We start from the raw sequence: 17821 nt of genomic DNA, 5'->3' as shown, positions 1-17821 counted from the left end.
TGTTTGACGATGATGCCGAGTCACGTTTCAGCTCTTTTCTCGACTCATAAAACTCAAATGAAAAGATTGCCGAGTATTTTTCCCTTTTGACTCGTAAAAGAGAATAAAATGGGGGGTCTGCTTTCAAGCTCTTTTCCAACCCTTTAAACATGAAAAGATAACCGAGCCCTTGTCGTTTCAAACTCATTAACGGATGCGAAACGTCGTGTGCCCAGTATATGTTTACCCCTTTTTCGGGCTAGGATGCACTATTTATGAAAAAGGTACTCCTTGACTGAAATGGTCAAGTGGTTCTCTCAAGTATCGTTTTCTACCTTTTCGGGCTCGAGAGACACAAATGTATGAAAAGGGACCATGTGGATTTTTCTTTTCCGTGTCTTTTTCAAACTCTCTAAACATGAAAAAGATAGACTTGTTAAAATATTAAACGACATCGAATTTTCACCATGACGAACATGAGCTTCTCCTTCCCAGGGCTCTTTAAAATTACTAGGTCAGATTCGTCCGAAGGATGAACTTATAGTGCAAGCATATGCTATCCCCTTTAAGCTTGCGATTAAAAAATAATTGGGGCACCTACCAGAAATGGTGGGGGAAAATTTGGAAATCTAATCAGTTGTGTCGGCAGCTCACTCTTGAACATGACACTTTCTGCTTCGTGTTAGAATGGGATATCCTCCTTTTTATTGTTGACCTTCCTGGGTTGGGTCGTTCATTTTTTGCCTTCAATTTGATCTTTGCCACGTCATCATGACCACCGATCCTATGGATCCAAAAGCTGCCAAACTTCCAGTCGTGTCGCCGATATGTTCAAGAGTTGTCCTTCTGCAGTTACACTTTCCACTAATTCTCTGTATCATCCAAAATCATTTTGCATCCCTTTACCTCGTGTTGATGATGTGGGATACATTATGGCCCTCCTTCGACACGGTTTCTTGCTATCGACTTCAGCTCATTATCCGAGAAGTTGACCGAGAGAATCCCTTTCGGTACCTTAGAACTTGCATGCCCTAATGGCGAGCTCTTCACACTCAACGACAAGTTCACATCATTGGCTTTCGATCGGGTGATTTCACGAGTGTTCGACTTTAGTTCCTCTATTCACATTCTGTGAATTGTGCTGATAGTAACTTGAGGACCATTGTCATTATTGGTGGTTTCTCTTGCGCTTGTTAACAATTTACATCATCGGCTGGTAATCAAGCGATTTTCTAGCATGTTCGATGTCAATACATTTATTCAGATGTTACAATTTGTACTTTGATCAGGTCGTGTTGGAGCGCAAGACCCTAGGATCATATTACAAAAGTCCAGGTTGTAAGGCGATGTGACATGATTATGTTGATACACATGTCTCTTTCATATGGATGTCTGCGACCATACCATGAGTTATCATATGTGATCCTTGTCATTATTGGATGGCTGCGACCATACCTTGGTTTCGATATGATCCTCTTTCTCGGATTGCTGCACACATGCCTAGATCCATTTACATGATCATTCTCTAGATGGCTGTGTCCATGCCACGATTCATGTATCATTTGATAGAGTTTTCAGTTATGTATATGTATCTGTACTTGCTTGCAAGTTGTCTGACAACAGACTTCGGTTCCCCGTACTGGTCCATAAAGAATTTCATCCCTCACTCTAGTTCAGCCTTCACTCTTTAAGGCACATCTGTTACATAGAATTTAGTCACTGTCCCTGTACTCCCCATTCCTTGATCCCGAAGGACCTCTACAATGAACTCTACATGCCTTCCCTACATGAAGAAACTCCCATTGTGTCCCTCTTCATGAGCAGAACAATTCCATTTTGCATCATTTCCCAAAAATATTCTATTTTTCCCAGTTTACAAGACCAGCGCTAATGAACCTTGTCCTCCTCGCGCTGATATGTAGGGATTAACACTGTCCCTAGCACCAACCAGAGCGACTGAGCTTTGTTTCAGTCACGCCGGTCCTCTTTTGGAAAGTTTTTTAAATAAGGAGCCGAAGCTTCCAGCTCTAGAAGCTTCGTAACGGAAGTCTGGTAAATGGTTGAGCCGGATGGAGTTGAGGATGTCAGTTTGGGCTCCTTTCCCCTATAAATATGGAACTACTTCAAGAGATAAGACCTTCTCCCATGAGAAGAGGAACCATCTCCCATCCATTCATGCTATATAAACCTCCATTTCTCCCAAGCACAAGCTAGTGTTAGTGTTGGTGTGCTAGTGCTAATTAAGCTTGGAGTAAACAACAAGTTATTCATAGTTGTGTGTGTGGGAGAAGTGTGAATTTGGTTTAGTGTGAAGCCTAAGTGGAAGAGCCTTAAAACTATAATTGTTGAGGCCATCATGGAATGCTAACGAAAGTGTGTGGGAACTTGGTTTTGTTGGAGGAGAACAACAATGTCAAGACAATGGTTGTAATCTCTTCTTGATTTAATATATATACAACTATCGATTGATTTCCTACATAATGTGTCATCTCACATGTTTATGGATTAATGTTTTTTGACTTGTTAAGTAGGTTTAATTACAATTTGTCTATTATCATGGTTGTTGTTTGCTGTTGTTTACTTGTTTTAGGTGTTCGAAGAAGGAAATGAGAGATAACAGGAGCAAGCAAGCAAGGTCATCACCAAACGGGATAAGAGTACTAAGAGGTAGGCCCTCTTAATTGGTTCTAACTTAAGTAAATCTACCATATAATGTCTTGTTAGTGGCTAGACCCGCTTTCGGGCTGGAGAAATTGTTTACATCCCGCACTTATAATTTTACTTAACCACACTTCTCCATAGCTCTAACAATTTCTTTATTCTATTTGACGATCTATCTATGGCGCCAAATAGTTGAGCTATCAGGTTCCAAAGTATCTCTGCCATGACACAATGAATCAAAAGGTGATCCATTATTTCTTCCTAATTTGCACAAAGTGGGCATCTTGATGGGCCAGCGAATCCCTTTTTCCTGATCTTATCCCAGGTGAGCAACTTGTCATGCCTGATAAGCCATAGAAAAAAGGAGACTTTAGGCCAGAGACCTGAATACCATATTTTCTTCCAAAGTGGCTCCTGAGGTGCTTCAGTTGAAGACGATACTATGGAGTAGGCCTCTTTTACTGAGAATGAGCCACGAGGAAGGTGGCCCCATCTAAGTTTGTCTGGCCCCTGGCAATTAAGGATGAGGCGCTCTTGAAGAAAGTTAGACAAGGTATCCCATGGCAGAGGAGGGTCATGTTCCTTCCAATGCCCTTGGGTATTCCATTCTTGCCATTTTGTTGTTTAATTGGATTCCTACAAAAAATATTTAAATTTCACTTCTCCTATTTGAGTTTTAAAGGCTCAGAAATCCCTGAGGTTCTCATACAAACTTAATTTTGGGTTTTGGATCTAGGCATCCTCCCATAATTTGGCAGAATGTCCATTTCTAACCTCCCAAAATTTGTGGTCCTAAACAAGACGTTTTCTTTCCCTCACCATATTCCATATGGATGAACCACTTGGGAATTGTTGTTGATTTAATATTGTATCCAGGCTTTCATTCCTACTATATTTATGAGTCCATAATGCCTTCCAAATTTCCAAGTTGCCCTGCAGCCACCTCCACCATAATTTGGAGCCAATGACCTCACTGAGTAATGTTAGATCCTTTAGTACAAGGCTTCCATGGATTTTGGGCTTTCATAGTTTATCCCACGCAACCAGGGACCATTTATTTCCAATTTGGACTCTTGAAAACAAAATTTTTTGATATTTGGCAATGATTTCCTTGTAGACACTTTTTGGGGCTGGAAGAGTTGAAAGTTGGTAAATTGGGAGAGCCTGCAAAACTGATTTCAAAAGATTTAATCTACCAACCGAATTCAAAACCATGAAGGTCCAACTTTATAGTTTCCAATCTAAAAGGTCCAACAAATCCTTCCAGCATGACACCTGGAGAGAATTCGAAACAAGTGGAACCCCTAAATAGGAGCTCGGGATAGAACCAATGCAAAAACCGAGGGTCCTAGACAAATGCCTCTCTATGATGGGATGAGTATTAAAGAAAAATATATTTGATTTATCTCCATTGATTATGGTTCCTGAGGCTTTATGAAACTCTTCCAAGATAGTACCAATCTGTCTTTCTTCCCTCAAAGATGGATTCCCAAATAACATGTTGTTGTTGGCAAACTGTTGATGGGTGATTGGAGGAGTCCAGGGGGAGAGATGAAATCCCTGGAGGATACCGGACCCAACTTAGGAGACCTTAGACCTATAGAGCCTTGGAATGGAGAAGATGGAGAGCCATTGACAACGATAGAGTAAAAGGGCATTTCAATCAAGGATTTAATCCAATTTATCTAAGATTGAGAGAAACCAAAAGCATCAAGGATAGTTAAGAGATAATTCCAATTAAGGCGATCATAGGCCTTGGACAAGTCCAGTTTGATGATCATACCTGGTAATTTAGTCAACTTTAGAGAGTGCACTACCTCGTGAGCTGCTATAATTCCATCCATGATCTGCCTTTCCTCGACAAAGCTAGTCTACTTAGGTCTTATAATTATTTTCATAAGAGGCTTCAAGCATCAAACCATTATCCCTGAAATTATCTTATAGATTACATTGCAAAGGGATATCAGCCTAAAACCACTCAGATAAACAACAACTCCTTTCTTTTGGATGAGAGTGAGAAAGGTAGCGTTGAGGCGTGACTAAATCCTTTGGGTTCGACGTGATTCCTCAACCAATTCGTGAAATCGTCCCTGAAGCTTTGTTGGAGGGTAGGGCTCTAACCACTTCCTCTACTCCCTCATAAGATATCACCTACACAAGGGCCTCATTTTGTTCCTCCATGACCAATCATGGGATGAATTGTTTTACCTTCTGTATAGTCGCTCTTCTGTCATCCCCGGGTTCTGATAGAAGATTTTAGAAATCAGAGATCAACTCCTCAGTAATTTCCTCATGTTTCATAAGCCATTGAACTTCCTAGCCATTTAAGGAAAATATTCGATTGACTTTCTGGTAGTTTATCATTGTTATGTGGAAGAACTTAGTATTACGTTCTCCCTCCTTGAGCCATTGAAATCTCTACTTCTGTTTCCACATAATTTCCTCCTACTTGTGTCTGTCCTCTAATTCCATGAGAATTTCCCTTCCTAATGCTATAGAGTCGTTGTCCTACCTTCAAGGATGATCTTTTGTTGGATTTCCTTCATTTCCTCTTCCAAAGCCCTTTTCTCCTTGTGAATGTTACCAAAATCAGAGTGGTTCCATTCCTTGATCCTTTTCTTAAGTTCCTTAAGTTTCATTTGGAATGTTTCCATGTGACAACGTCTTGAAACCTTGATCTCGTTCCACCAACCATCCATATTTGAAATAAAATCAGGCCTCTCAAACAAAAACGATGCAAAGCGGAAAGGCCTATTCCTAGGGGACATTCGTAGATCGATTTCCAATCTAATGGGCCAGTGATCAGAACCTAAACAAGGGAGGATGGAAGCTTGGAAGAACATATCTTGTTGAAGGATATCATCAGAAATAAGAAAATGATGCAAACGAGAAGTAATCTGATGCTTACTCCCCCAAGTATTGTTCCAAGTGAAGGTGTCATTGACAAAATCAATATCTTCTACCTTGAGATCTTGAATGGTTTCCTGAAATGATCGCGAAATTGGATCAAGCCTCTGAACCCCACCTTTTTTCTTGCTCATGCTCCTGATCATATTGAAATCTCCGAAAAGGATCCAACTTGTATCTCCTTGAATACTTCTAATCTTCACCAAATTGCTTAGAAAACTCTGCTTTTCTCCAAGAGTGGAAGAGCCATAAACTCCTGATAACCATACTTTCACCGAGGAGCCAATACATTCAAATTGGCCTGAAAAAATATTAGGACATGCCAACTAGGATCTGAAATAGATGGATCTGGAATCACAAATGATCCCAAGTCTACCTACACTTCCCTTAGCATCCAATGCCATACACTTTGTTGATGGCTAACATCTACCTCTTATTTCTATTAGTATTTCTTGAGAGACTTTGGTTCTTGCAAGATGATAATATCCATTTTTTCTTGTTGTATCCTATCTCTTAGGTACCTCAACTTACCTTTGAAGTTGAGGCCCCTTATATTCTAGGAAACTATTTTCATGGGAGAGTGGAGGTGATTGCTTGTAATACTCTGTGAGCACGTTGGCTTGGCCATAACTAACCAAGACCACCCCTACTTCTTAGATCACTTCTCTCATTGGTTTTTTCCCTTCTTTCGCTTATCATACCCTTAACTGATCTTCACACGGTGAATAGTGGCCTCATCTTCCCGAATGACGAGGGTTGTTTGAAGAGATTTTTCACGTGGATATTGTCGCTGCTCCAATTATTTATGCATTTGGTGGAATTGCTCTAGTTGGTCCTCAGGTATATCCTCAGTTCCGACTCTCACCTAGTTTCTCAAGAAGGATACCATGACCCTCTCCTCAAAGTTGGGATGTTCCATTTTATCCTCTTATTCTAGAGCTTGTTATACTTGTGCTAGAACCCGTTGGATCTCCTTTCCCATTGAGATATCTTCTAGAGATTTTCTTATGGTGGTTTGTTTTCCTTAAGGGTTTTCCTAAACCACCTCCAGTTACATTGATTTCTAAGGTTGAATTGTTGTCTCAGTCTCTCGTGCCTTATCAGCTTCCACTAGTTATTCCATAACTATAAACCTACTTGAATCTTGGCAGTTTTGAGTCGCCGAATGAGGAGGTGGTGACGTGTGGCCAAAGGGGCCTTTGGTACCATGATTGCATCTATTTGGAACCTCTTGGAATCCATCTGGAGGAGGGTTTGACGGGAGAGGTGAGTTCTCTTTTGGCCTCTGTGTACAATCACAGAACAAGTGCCCATACTCATGGAAAACTCTGCACTTAAATGTCACATGCTCATAATCCAATGGCTGCAACCAAAATTCATCCTGGTACTCTATTTCCACTCATTCAGGCAGGGTTTTTGATATATTCATGTAGACACAAATTCTAGCATAGGAAGATTATCGTCTACGCTTTGTGATTTCAGAGATTTGAACAAAATTACCAATGGAGTTACCTATTGATTCCAAGATATCCATCTCCCAAAAGTCATTTAGCAAAGAGTACAACCTAACCCATATTAGAGCTGCCAAGAATTGCTCCTTTTTGGATTGTAGAAAGATTCCCAATGCCTCATAAACAATCTTGCACTATTCATAAAACAAGGTCCATTATCAAAAACCCTCTTCCTATCTTCCAAATCTGCAAAAATCACTACAAAAAAACATTTTTCTCTTAGGTAAAGGTTGATTGGAGCTCTTGGTTACCATTTTTTATGGATCCACCTGAGGAGATCTTTCTCATTAGTCCAGATACCCATAAATTTATAGATAATCACGTGGTCTTGCATGTATTGGCGAGATTGTTCCAAACGATGATTGGGGATAACTACTCATGGATTAGTGGCTACTTTCGGAAGGAAACGACCCCTCAATTGAGACTACCATTGCATTCCTAGTGCCGACGATACCAACTACTTTCCCCATCATTGCAATCTACTACCAGTCTCTCTAATTGAGGTGTAGAAGGCTCCTGTGACGATATTTTTTAAGGAGCCCCCCCCTTCCCGATGATTGCTGACATGCGGCTAAGAAACAGGGTTCAAAATTTTAGAAAATCCTTAGCTTTCATATGTAAGTAAAACACCTAGAGGAGGAAAAATATGCAGATTCAGTCTTTCGCTGAAACCCTAGAAACCCTAATAGAGCATTGTAAATTATTTCCTTTTATTAAGTTCTTTATGCACATGAAACATGTAATTTTTGTTTTGTCTACAAATAAAAATTACATTTTTTTGGAAAAGAAAAGAAGATTCTATAGCAATGGCCTAATATGTGATGATATCTCAATCATCACTATCATCATATTCTCAAAATAATCATTTTAGTTACCCCCTATAATATGCTCATAACCACAATCATTACGCTAGATGGTAGATAATCTCAAGAAATAATTTCCTCAATTTTAATGTGTAACTGTATAAGGACTTACTTAAAATATTTTTTGATTGCTTCTATTCCTCTATACTAGTCTTTCCTTCTATTCCTTAACTCTATTCCTCTATACATATCCCTATACTAGTCTTAATTTTAAATCATGATGACCTAGCAAACCTAACTCACCAACTCAATTTAGTTTTAAGTGTCAATTCTTTATTATATCCGTTCATCAACTTAGCATTACCATTTCTAATGTTTCTACATTATAGTTAAATCTAAATCTTTATGTACAAAGTAATTAACCTTGCCCATTGAATGTAATTTTAGGTGTTGGCACTTTCATATATGGTTTCACTCAACCTAACATTCTATGTTTTCATTTCTATTTATAAATTTTCTATATTATACTTAGTATTAGATTGCAAAAACCTAACATCATTATGTCTAAATTAATTAACTTTGGTGACTAAATGTAATTTTAAGTATTGACACTTTTTGATACGGTTTCCTCAACCTAACATTATGTTTTTTTATTTTGATAGTATTACATGATTATATGTTTTTTAATATGATTGGAATTAACTCTTAATTTTTCTACTTTATCCATCTTACAATCAATCCCCTTCGAACTCAATTTATGTAGCGCATTCTCCCATGTCGCCCCCATCAGTAGGTCATCAGATAGTGGGGGGATTAGTGACACATGGTCGGGCTCGTCAGAGATCACATAGCCCACCAAATGCCATGATTCATTGGTAGATCCTAGCTCCAACACCAAAGGGAGCATGAGAGGCAATGTATCTATCTCTATTAATGATGTTGCACACAATATAACCTCACCTGTCCAAGATAAATCTCCTATTTTTAAATTGTATTTAATTTATGTGTTTATGTCTTGAATTTGCCTTTAATTTTAAATTGTCTTCAATTTCTGTGTTTGAATTTAATGTATATGTTATTATGTTTAGTGTGTTATATATGTTAAATTATGTTTATGACTTGTAGAACCTGAGCAGGGCGAAGCTGAGCATGACAATGTAGCTTCAATCCCTCCGTGGAGTGACGCCACGACTAATATCACACTCTAGGATGTTGGGGTCCAACATGAATGGATCACACGAGAGCTAGGTACACTCCCTGTTGGATTTTCAACTAGACATAGCTTTACTATAATGCTGGAGAGCATTGATTGGCCTACTGGAGGGTGGTATCACAGAGCGACCTCTTAAATGCCATAGAGAGGACTAGGAGGTGATATGTTAGAGGAACATATGAGTGGGAAGCGGTGACAGTTTCCACCAAGGACATTAATGTGCGTGGGGAGTTGTTTAATATCCTTGTGGACCGTGCTAGACATCATGGTCGAATTAAACTAAAAAAAATTAGTAATGTTAATGTGACTCCTTATGCTTATGATTGATTCATTGGAGCTTGGGTTATGTTCCTCCACCATGATGAGGTACCATTATTCTTTGCTCCACATTCATATGCAGAGTTTGCGCTGCATATAAAGCCAAATTACACCATCACTCCATAACGGTTTTATGGATTTGGTAGGGGATGTAGCCATAATCGTCTTGAGGCTCATAGGGACCCTGCCCATGTACCACCACCTTCGAGATTGGTGCCACTACCATCTCAGAGCATGGAATTGATGACCGAGCTAGAGGACCCATCAAAACTTAGTGATGAGACCAGGGGTAACATTGCAGAGACCATGTAAACCAAATTGGTTGGTGCGCACATTCCATTGCATGGAGAGAGGAGCATACCACCACCATTGCCTCATTCCCCGCTAGTTTAATTTGTTGTTGATGAAGTGCTCAGGATTCTACCTCTTGACCAAATTTTGGCATATGCACGTAGATTTCGTGATGTCATCCATGAAACTTGGTGGATGTACGACCAACATGACACAAGTGAGGTACATATATAATTTTTTTTTGACTCTTATCGTCAAATTATACATTATTTATATTAATAAGTTCATATCAAATTGCATTTATATTAATAAGTTCATGATAACATGTAGACACAAGGCTATATGGATCAACTTATGAGGTCATCCAAGGTATCAGTTGATCGTCCAAAGCAAGCTCCATCAGTGTGTGTGGCCATGGAGTCTCTAACACCTCCACCTCCACGTCATCGCACACACATTGAGGAGAGTCACTGTGTAGAGACACATGGATCAACACTCAATGTAAACTTTTTATTCCTAAGATTTCAACATTTTTTTAAGTTACATGCATGCTAATTAATTAGTAGAATACTTATAATTTGTCTTTGCAATTGTGTACACAGACCGAGATGTAGGATGGTGTCTAGGCCATAATGATGTGGGTGCATGAGTGGGATGCATGCTATAGAGGAGATCTTGATGCAACGACATCTACATATGCCCTAATTGTTGAGCCACAGGCCCATGAGCACTAGAATCAGATTGATGTGACCCCATCCCACACACCTTTCTTTTGGACTCGAATTAGGTTAGTAGATTCTTACGTAATTAAACTTAAATAAGTTATCTTTGTACTGTTTATTTTGTAAATAATGATAATTAATTTGAATTTGAATTTTTTATATTGCAGTACCAGGATCTGGACATCGTTTTGACCAGTAGTCACATGGACTACTTAGACCACATACTTTGTATATTTTCAAGCCCATTTCATAGGGCACATTCACATGTACTATACTTTGTATATTTTCATATGGAAAATTTATGCATACATGAACATTATTTCAGTTTATGAATGTTCATGTAATGTACTTTGTATATATTTTCATACGAACAATTGATGGATACATTCAATATTTTATTTTATGGATGTTTATTAATTATTGTTTATGAATATTCATTAAATTTCAATTTATGGAAGGTTATGGATGTTAATTATTTCGCTAATTTAAATAAATTTCTACATTATAAATTTTATTAAAAAATATAACAATGACACAAAAATTAATCAAAATACATATCTCATACATTTATTTCATTTGCAAATTGATATATATTGTTAATAACTTTTTGAATATGAGCTAGAATAATCTACACCTTGTGATATTTTTATGCATAATAATAATGAATAAGTTGGAGTTCATCGAGCCTGAGCTTTCTAGCTCATTAAAAGGTACGGTCAATTTCAACCCTCAAAAAATGGGAACATACCTTGATCTCACATAAGGGAAAATATAAGCCGTTGTGTTTTGTGGTGTCAAATTTAGTTTGATCATAAACTATATGCATACTTTAATTATTTATATATATATTTTACATCAAGTTTAAAGTTTAATAATAAAACTTATAAAACATAATATTTTTATCTTTTATTTTTTTCATTTCCAGAGAAAAAAAACCATAATTTTTATTGATGAAAACAAAAATTATTGTAAACACACAATGTGCATATGCAATCTTGTCCCATAAAATGTCCGATACAGAAATCAATATAAAGGGCATGCAAGCCCACTAAAAATAAAAATAAAAGCATTAAAGAAGCCCAATAATAAGCAGTCATTACATTCAAAAAATTTGTCAACAAAAGCTAGCAAAACAGTGGGTCGATATCAAACCAAACTAAAACCCTGAAGGAGAAGACGACGAGGCTCCAAAGAAAGAATAAGTAGCAACGCTCAAGGAAATATCAGTGAGCCCCATTGCTAGCATTAAAGGGAAGTCGTTAGAAAAAATGTAAAAGATCTATTATGCCCAAAAGAAGATGGCGACAACCAAAATGAAACCCACTAGAAATAAATATGAGCCGCCGAGAAGAGGAGCCCTCATCATGAACCCAAAAATTGAGCCCTTGACGACAAAATAAAGAGGCTAAAAGGCCCGATGAAGGGAGCCAACACTAATCTTCGACGAACAATGAAGGGTATCTGCCGCATAGGCCAATAGAAATGCAAGAATGTTGATGGCGGTGAGCAAGACTCCATGTCTACATGGAAACCAACAACCACATTGTCAATGAAGACCTGCAAAATCATAGACATCAACTGAAGAAGATACATAAACACAAGCTCTATAAAATATTTAAAGCATATGGACTAGGGGGTGAGGGCGACTAGGGTTCCAGCCACCTCGCCCCCCACTCCATGCAAAAAACCAGCTATGAAAGAGGGAAAAACAATATAAGAGTATAATAACATAAGAGGAGAAAGGAAATATCAAAGAAAATTAGCCAAGGGAGCACGTTGGTGTATAGTCCACTGACAGGGTTCCAAGATCCTTCGACCCTCACCAAATCTTCCTTCTATCCTATGTGAATATTTTTATAATTTTATGTTCATTTCATTTTATAAAATTTTTCAATAAAATAAAATCATAAGCATATAATTGTAGGTGCATACAATTTAACTGTATGTAATATAAGATGTATTCATAAACCAAATAATCCACAACCAACTACGCATAATGAAACTTAAGTTTATTATACAATTTATTGATCATACCAATGTAAAAAGATTTGTAAAGAGTTTCCCATTAACAAAAACATGGTCAAAAAGTAGAGAACTTTCAATAAAACATTTTCCAGTTTTTGTTGGAACTTTTGCTATTCAAAACGTTAGTAGTTCATTAAAAGGTATGGACAACCCTCAAGTAATAGGAATTGTAACATACCCTTGAATAACCCTAACCCTTCCTAAGGTAGTAGAAGGAGGTAGTTACTAAGCTGACCCAACCTCCAAGGTCCAATTATGGAAGTGGGGTCTAAAGTTTTTGACCTCTTACAACTTATTCAAAATGTAAAATAGATAACATTGTTGGGTTTGTCTCATTGATACCTTTCCAACGATATAAGTTTTGCCCCGATCTGACTCCCAGATCAAAAGATATGGTTGTTCAAAGATTGGCCTATCAAATAGTGCCACCTCACCTTAACCTGCCATGTGGCGCCCACGTGATCCCCACATGGCTTCTCGAGTTAGCCTCTCACTGCCAAATGGCATCATTACCTCAATTGTTGACCCGTCCATACTAGGGTCACATATTAACCCCTATTTATGGCTTACAAAGTCCAACTATAACATAATGCATAATATATGTTCAATGTATGCGTGTGTGGGCCCTCCCTGACCACGTCACCCTAGGAATAAGAACCTTACGGGTTTTGATACAAGCCCCTCTTGAAATTATCAAGGACAACCTTCTAAGATATGTGACCACATACCCACATGATAAGGTTTAGCCTCTCGCTTGGCCTGTAGGTAAACGCATCCCCGTCACATGGAATATCTCCCCTTTGAACAACCCGATGCACCGAGTCACCCCTGGAATGAAGTCCCAACCATTCTACGATGTCCTCCACTCATAATCTCTGGGGAAAATCCTTCTGGGGTTACGTGGAAGTCCCTGTGCACCTTCCTCCATGTGTTACTTTATTATTTGTTGCAACTTCTCACATGGATCCACCACAACATGTCATATTATTTTTTCGAAACAACACTCCCTCAGGCCCACTCTTACGACGACATCCCAGAGTTTAAGTGTCGATATTTATTCATGTAGTTCCTTGCCATTTCTTCCGGGAACCAAACACCAGGCTATGTGGAATTTTCCATGCCAAATGACATCTCAACATGACTTGTCCAACCGCGTAGTCCCACCCTTTTCTACCTATTCTTGTCGGTCGCACCGCGCCATATCAACCTGGGGCTAATACCCAAGCAAGACTTACCCATCCTTCTACCAAAACCTCCAAGGAGAGACCTTTAGGGAAGAACCTCAGGGGTCCTCTAACTACCATGGAAACTTACCCTTCGATGACCCAAGTCTCTTCTCTTTTGCCTTTGGGCATGGGTCCTAGCCATATGGTGCTCAAGTGTCAGTGTGTTCACACATCTCAAGGCCCAAACTCCCGACCCCATGGTATACAGTTTGTGTAAGTAATGCATTCCCTCGTCGCTTATCTGCTAATGCACTTATAAGGAGCCTTTTCCCCACTTTGGTCGCACAATATATAATGCATATAGGAGTATATGCCGAATTTTCAGGACTATCCTCCTTGAACGTTCTATTACATGCATGCTTATTGGACTTTAATGTCGCTTATCCTAGGCTTTCTACAGGGCTCAGTCTAACCCATTCGATTTATTTGTACAAACTCACACATATACAAATACATAACAAGCTATTTCTCATAATATTTGTGGGTAATAACCAACCTAATTGTCAAGCTAATTTAAAATAGGCATTCATTTAGTTAACAAAAACTTTCCTATCTCTTCTACACACAACCATTTAGACTAGTTTTAGGACTTAGGATGAGCATAGGAGTGACCCACTCTTAATATAGACTTAAGAGGACATCACCCTATTATGAGTTAATATTAATAATACAAGAAACAATAACAAGCATCAACATATCAACTCTTTTTAGTTTTATAATTCATACATAGAGATCTACCCATTCATTTTCATTATGTCTCATTAGGCCACTTCTAGATCATAAAATTAAAGACACTATAGGACTCTCAGACCACCAATAAGCAAAGAAACAAACCTAGGAGTACCTACAAGAACCTTGTTATTTACTCAAGACATACACAGGAATTCAACATTCCTTAGGCAGGCAAAAACTCATATTCCATGAGATATTACAGGTATTGAACCAACTCATTGAATCCATATCAATATAGGCCTTAGGCCAGTGCAAAAAACTTAAACCATTCCACAACCATGCCTGGAAGGAAAAAATGCTCATTCAGACAGGAATACCTCATCCTTAAGCATTATGAGCCATGTTAAAGCAATGCATTAAATAAGAATAAAGAAATCAAACATGAGACCCATAAACACAAACTTATCTTTGATAAATTGAGTTGGGAAACTAAGATTGGGACTTTAACTCTCCACCCAACCTTAGAAACACTAAAACCAAGCATTTCTTGCAGTAGTCACCCCCGAGACTAGATTCAAGAGGTTGAGGACAAGTGCTTAAGCGAATAAAATAATATTGTCATTTGAAACATGGACTCTAGAGAGTTATCTGCCTCCACCCACCAACTATTTCATGCATTCAATATCTCATAGGGAATCTAGAGGTTCGCCACCTCCACCCTTCAACTACTCCGATAATAATTGTGGCTCTACTAATATAGGTTGAAACGAGAATCTAGAGGCTCACCACCTCCACGCCAAACCGAATGAGGTAATCTAGAGGCTTAACACCTCCAGCCTCAACAATTCCTTCGCACAACGGCTCCACCCAATCTTGGGAATTCATAATCCACTGTAAAATCTAGAAATCATTACCAAAATATCCTTACCAAACTCAAAGTAATAGGCCTCCACCCAAGTTACCAAGGGAATCTAGAGAAAACCATCTCCACCCTCTAGTCTTATAGGGAATCCAGAGACTATTGTACTCACTTAGAAGATATTATTCCACCTCCCAATTCTCAACCAATTTTTTTTTATGATCTTTTCCTTCTCGTAGTGACACAAACCTATGTTCTCTTTACCTCCCGTGTTATGCTTTCTTTGCTCGTCTACAACGCAATGTTAGGTCCCTATACTACTAGTGTAACCCCTTATTGTTATTAGTGAAACCCCCTTATTGTATTATTGTGCCCATATAATCCCCATGTTGTTATTATTATGCCCCATAGAGGCCCACTATTGTTATTGTTGTGCCCCTACAATATTATTGCTATGTAGGCTCTGATTGTATTGGGACCCCTTAGACTCCTACATATGGAAAGGAGGTCTTGTCATTTGTATCATCTAAGAATTGTTCATTTGTGTAATGTAAAGGAGGTTGCCCCCTTGAAGAGACTGATTTTTAAGTCGTTGATCTATCTTTTCTATATTTTTGTGAGTTGGTTTCATAACATTTGGTATCAGAGTTTTGGATTCTAGGGTTTCGCTGCGCCAAACAGGTCATAGTGGCATTTTTGCTATAACTTTTTTTGCTACAAAGTTTTAGAAGCTAAAAAAAAACCCATTTGAGCCAAAATCGTTCTAAACCTTGTCTCGCTATATTTTTGAAGATATGATATGAGGAAGTTAGGGTTTTTACAAGCTCCAGAATTCCATCTCAAATAGGTCATCGTGGAATTTTCGTTATACTTTTGTTTCTACGAAGGTTAAGACTCTAAAATTAAAACCCATTTGAGCTGCAATCTTGGTGAAGCATGGGCCCGAATTGTTCATTTGTGTAATGTAAAGAAGGTTTCCCCCTCGAAGAGGCTGATTTTTAATTCGTTGATCTATCTTTTCTATCTTTTTGTGAGATGGTTTCATAACACGCAACCATTGATTTTGTGATCCTCTCCTTGAGGCTTTCTTTTCTTTGTCTTACTCCATCAAGCTTCTTTCTCTACTCTCCTACATCCTATCTTGTTCTCTATGTCTCTCTTTGTATTAGTCTCGTTCCTCCCAGGTGTGTGAGAGTGATTTCTACATGTATGCTCCCTTTCTTTTCATTTGTGGGATCATCGCCATCATCGCACAATTGAAACTATCTTTGTTTGCGTGGGCATAAAGTATCTATCACCCTTGACTTATCAGCCACAATGGTTCTATATTTTTTGAGTGGTGGTGGGGATGTTGTTGTGTCAACTCCTTGACCCACTCTCCTATTGGTGGCAAGTTTTACTTTACAGACCGTAGATTCGACCATAAGTTGCCAACAAAGATCATGTTGTAGTCTAGCATAATGTCGACTTTCTCATTCCTCCTCGAGGGAGAAACATCTCATGCAAGGCATGCCAAGATGTCTAAAGATCATGGGGAATGATAGATATTGTCGAGGTTCAAATTGTCACATACATTGTTCATTATTAATTTATATATGCAGGAAAATGAATAATTTGCGCACTGTAAACAAAACCAAAATATATGCAGAACATGAAATTACAATTTTTTTAAAAGGGCTAACTTAACAAATCAATATACATTACATGGAACTCAAAATAATACCCCACAACACCTTTTTTATATTATTAGAGTTTGACCATTACATTAAAAATTGACAAAAATATGCAAGATGTTTGAGAAGACTATCAAACTGAAACATGACAGAACCCGATTAAAATCAAACACAAGCACAAGGATTTAGGATTTATTCTAGCAACATTTCAGCATAATCTTTGTCTCCTTCCCCCTTAGCTCATTCCTTGTGGCATTATATAGATTTCATTCTCTATTTCGATCCACACTCACTTGATCTGGTCCACTTGGATCCCTTTGATGGAATCCAGGTGCTTTGGTCCATATCCTCTTTATCCTTTCAAGACTAGCACTTAAATCCTTCTTCCGTGGCTTTAGCAAGTCCCAAGATAATTGCTTTTGATATTTGCATGATGCTTTCTCTTGTTTGTTCTCAACTTCCGACCTGTTTTTCCTTTTTCGTTTCTTGCTTCCGTTGATCACCTCTACAAGTATTTTCTAGCAAAATTTGGTCAAAAATGCCCAAAAATCGAAGGACCCAACAAGCCCGACCACAACCTATTGACTCACCCTCAAGTCAATCCTTTGTCTGTACACTCGACTCTTCTTGTGGTTGTGCAACTTCTGTTGATGCTTCTCCTCCATGTTTTGTTACTTCACCTTTGAACGAAGGACCCAACTTTGGTATTGTTTGTAGGACTTGAACTTTAAAATTGTTATAATATTTCGCAGCAGATTTCCAAGTAGTAAGCAAAGCGGTAGCCTTATCCATAAATCAGGTTGTATTCTCTGCAGTGGGTTGCTCATGATGAGAAGTAAGAAATGTTTTCCACTGTACATTGGCGTCATAATTGAGCTTACGTAGTTGTAAAAAGTGAGCTTGAGCTGGGGGTCGAAGATCCCGTAACAAAGTTTTAGTTTTATGTGATTCTTCCTCCAAC

The sequence above is a fragment of the Pinus tabuliformis genome, chromosome 7, assembly GCF_031772625.1.
Source record: "Pinus tabuliformis cultivar Carrire ecotype Pingquan chromosome 7, CPIR1, whole genome shotgun sequence".
NCBI lineage: Eukaryota > Viridiplantae > Streptophyta > Pinopsida > Pinales > Pinaceae > Pinus > Pinus tabuliformis.
Note: the sequence above shows the minus strand (reverse complement) of the source record.